The sequence below is a fragment of the Thunnus maccoyii genome, chromosome 20 (assembly GCF_910596095.1).
Source record: "Thunnus maccoyii chromosome 20, fThuMac1.1, whole genome shotgun sequence".
NCBI lineage: Eukaryota > Metazoa > Chordata > Actinopteri > Scombriformes > Scombridae > Thunnus > Thunnus maccoyii.
This window is the reverse complement of record NC_056552.1, coordinates 19,147,390-19,152,078: the sequence shown is the minus strand read 5'-3', so window position 1 is coordinate 19,152,078 and position 4,689 is coordinate 19,147,390.

Sequence of the window (4,689 nt, the reverse complement as noted above, 5' to 3'; positions counted from 1 at the left end):
GACCTCCTCGCAGCCTCTCAGTAAAGCGCTCTGATACTAAATAATGAGACTCAGGGAGGTGATCTGGTCCTCTGTCAGGCCCCCGGGGGATGAGATGTGATATTGTTCCCATCTCTGGCTCCAAAGAGGGAATTAAGTGTAGCCTGGCTCCCAGCAGTACACAGGAAGAGGACACAGTCCAATCTGCTCGGGTAATCACCAGATAATAAAGCTTGATGATCTTTTCTCATTGCGACGGATAACATTTGCTTAGACTGAGCTACTGACATTCAGTGAGGACACAGTGAGTTAGCATAAATAAACTTTGACCAATGTGCAATTTTGAGAGGGCAAAAACAATATGTATCTAAAAATTTTGGACTTACTTTTAGACTATTTTAGATTTATTTCCATTGTGGTCCTTGATGAAGGCAAGAGACATGCACTTGAAGATGAATGAAAGCAGAAAGCAGAAAGCATGGTGTTTATATTCACTTCCTGGAGACTTACTCTAACCACTACTTGCCTAACCCTAATTCTACCCTGCCCTTAAACTTAACCTTAAACCAAGTCTTCACCCTCAAATTTAATAATTTATGTTATAATTTACTTTCTTTTTGTCCCCAAAAGGGAGGAAAGTCCCCACATGTGACTGTGTAGATTAATGTCCCCACAACATCAGTAATACCTGATACACACACACACACACACACACACACACACACACACACACACACATACATACATACATAAGACTAAAAAAGTAGAAGATAAAGAGAAGAACAAAATAAATTGAGCTTTTAATTATCATTTTATTGACTAATTGGTAAGCTCTTTAAGCACGGTGACAGACCAACAAAAACATCAACAATTGAATTAATTAATTAAAAATGAAAACTAAAATAAATACTGTTTTACTACTGTCAGGAATTACTCTTTAATATTCTACAATGTAGAAGATAACTTTTCATATATTGCCAATATTAAATTCTTTTTTTTAAAGTGAATAAATAAAAAAGAGAAATATCTGCAAACTAATACATCAGTCTAAGCAGTCTGCCAGGATAAACATGTTGGTTAGATTACCTCACAGTGTGCTTTATAACATGCAGACAAAGTTACAAATCACGGATCACTTGCCTAATAAACTGAAAAGAACTACAGAAGAACAGCAACATCAGCTTTAATAATATTGATGAAAAGGCCTTTTTAAAAAAAAGCTATTTTGTGTTTCCACATGAGCTGCATTCTGCTTTTCCTCTCTGCATCGTCCCTTGAGCAGCTGAAAGACGATCACGTCCCTGTAGACATTCTCCTTCTCCTTAACGGGAGTGAGAGGAAACTCCATCTGACCTAAGTGAGCCTTCAGAGAGGGACTCCAGTGTACAAGAGGAGACCTGACTCCCCAGACATCTGTTATGTGGAATGGCATCTAATTTACCTTTTGGTGCAGAGGGAAAAACAAAGGACAAAAGGGGGAGGGAGGGAAGAATAGAACAGAGGTCTGTATGTATGTGTGTGTCAGAGTCTGTCTTTGCTACTGTCATTGCATGCATGCACATCTGAGTTAAAGCTCATGGGATTTTATTTGAATATATGTCCATTTTACATTTGCTGTTTCAATCACTCCAGGAAAAACTGTAGCGCAGAGGAAGGATTTTATGTTCTCTGTCTGGATTGAATGAGAAGTAGAGATGATACCTGGCACAGAGAAACAAAAGAAACCCTGGCAACAGTCAACAAAGGATAGTTCACTGAAGAATAAATCACTGGGTTTGATATACAGTGCAGAAACACAACTGCAATGAACACTTGCCATCAGATATGATATCAAATAAATAGCATGCAACAACAGAGATAGTACTATTACAATTTGAATGTGTTTTGCAGTGTGTGTAAAAAGCAGCTGAAAAAAAGTCTCCCATGTCTGAGTTTGAGGGAGCAGGCTGTTGGATTGTTTGAGCACAGTATTCAGAAACAGCTGTGTAATGGCAGGTTCCTCACACAGAGTTACACACAGGCGAATGAACACTGAGTTAACTATAGGAGGGAAGAAAAGTGAGCAGGTGAGCTGGGGGGTTGTTTAAGGTTCTTTTGTGAAAAGTCTTGCATTTATTCAACTCTTCTGTCAAGATCATTTTAATTAAATGTTTAAAATAAAATGAGCTTAAATTCAAAATTAAACTAAATAAAATATGACATAAAATAAATCTTTCTATATCAGTTATTTCTAAATTTTATAAAAGACATGTATTTTTAGTTTTTTTTTTAAAAGTTTTTAGGTTTCTCCATCTTGTCTGGATCAAACTGATCATGTCAAATATTTTACATGTAATTAGGAATAATATAAATATCTCTCCTACTGCATTCTGGCTTTGACCAAAAGACTACCACTGAGCATAATTCTTACTGTAATCATATTTATCTTATTTTGCAAAAGGGGGATTTAAATAATTTTGTTTTTTAAATATTTAATCTAGATTTTTTTAAATGATCAATAAATCATTAATAATTAATAACCATAGTTCATTATCAAAAATAGCTGCATATTCTCCGAAGGACACTATCGCCTGTCTCTAAGAATTTGCCTGGTTCATGGGTTTGACATGCACTTTGAGGGTCAAAGGTCATCCATAGATATCCACTATGGGGTCAGCTTCATTAGGTGTTAATGATCCTCCCTGAGGGCAAGTTGTCGGTTATGCTCTCCTCCTCCTCCCTCTTTTCTCTACTCAGCCATTTATATATATATATATATATATGTGTGTGTGTATATATACATTCAATGACAACCTGTTCCCTTACATCATTAACAAAGAATATTGAATCTTTTTTTTAATAGATTAAAAAATGTTCATCTGTTTCTCCACTTTCTCTTTCTCCTTCCTTGCACTGAAACACTAATTATATTAAATCTTTTTTTAAATATATTCATCTGGCTGATACTCCACTTTCTCTTTCTCCTTCCTTGCACTGAAACATTAAATGACTGAACCACCAACCATCTTGGATCCGAAACAACACAAAACCTCATTGAATTGGCTCTGCTGAACATATGGTGGAATCAATGAGAGGGCCCATTCATTAAGCAAACTGTCATTGGGAGGCTGTTCAAATGGAAAATAGCACATACAAGCATGTAACATGGAAAACTTGGATTTATTCCCAGTGTTTTGTAATTAATGTACAGTATATGTCTTCATTCCTCAATTGATCTACTAATTAGAGAGGAAACATGGGTGCAAATCTTCTTCGCTTTGTTGCAGGAATGCGGCTTTTGCAGCCAGAACCAAGTGCCTCCTAATTTGAAGCTTGCCTGTCAAAGCAGAGAAGACCTCATATTAAACCAATCACAGGATGTATGATTTGGAATCCGTTCAGGCAGTTGCGATAAACAGACAACAGCAGGACCGAGGAGTTGAAGGACACTTTTTGATCTTCAAGGCTTTGATTCCAGTTCCCTTTTGAGCTGGCCTGACCGCGTTCTTGTTAGCAGCATACAGCACAAGCAGTCTTCTGGCTCGGTAGAGCTGGGCCTCTAGTTCAATCACTATGCTGCCAATGCTTTCCCTTAAGCGTGTGTTACAGATGATTAGCAGAAATTGTGCTTGATCCCCCCCATTTTTTGATGCCTCTTTGGTGTATGTTTTGATGCATGCTAGCCAAGAATCCCTCAACTTTTGACAGTCGTAACGTAATAATTATCAGAGAATTGTTTCAACCTGTGGCTAGTTCGAAAGACTCAGTGTCCAGTGGTAAATCCTGAGAAAGATCCCTTGTTTCCTGACCGGCAGTGATGACTAAATGGAAGAGCTGGACAGTTAGCTCTTAGCGTCAAAGATTTAGCCAAAATCAGAAAATCATAAGACAAAATCTAGCACATGTTAATAAAGAGTCATCGTGTTGAAAATGATAGAGTTAAGGTGTCAGACTCAGGTATGTGTGGCTGACAGCAGTCTCTCTGTTCCTCACACTTCCATACTTTGGGGTCAAAGGGCAACAGATGACTCCTCTATCAAATGACCACCAGGACACACCCCATCCTACAAAGAAATCACTCCATTAGGCAGTTGTTTCATTAAATCTATGAATAATTTCAGGTTATGTTACACTGACACAGATTGATATATTATTTTGTAGCTGATTGAAATCCACAATCTGGCAAAGCACAAGGGATCATACATAATAATGTCACATGAAGGGTTTTATCCCTGAACAATTTCCTCAATAATTACCAATTTAACTCTATAACTCACAGTAAATGAGTCAATTACATGAAGACAGAAACAGATGAATCACTCTCCCCTCATCAGTCTGGGAATAACCCTTTGTATAGGAGAGGGTCAAATGACCATAGGTGACCGTGGTGGTGGAATGCATTTTGAACTCCGACCTCTTGGGTAGACCGGTGGGCTGATCCTGACCTCCACAGAGAAGTCGTAGAGTGTAGCAGTGACCGGTGACCAGTTGCTCAAGTCACTTCAGGAGTGAGAGGAGATGTTTGGGTCACTTAAGGGGAATGTGGACAGTAGATGGGCTGTGTGTGAGAACAAGAAAGGCTTGTTTTCAGCTTGGTTAGAGGGAATTTTTGTGCTTATTCAGTAGGTTTTGGGAGAGAGGCACGATTTGGTTAACCTATTGAGGAGCCTGATGCCCTTCAGCTGAAAATTAAAGATTTAATAGAACATAGCAAGCTTTCACTCTATTACA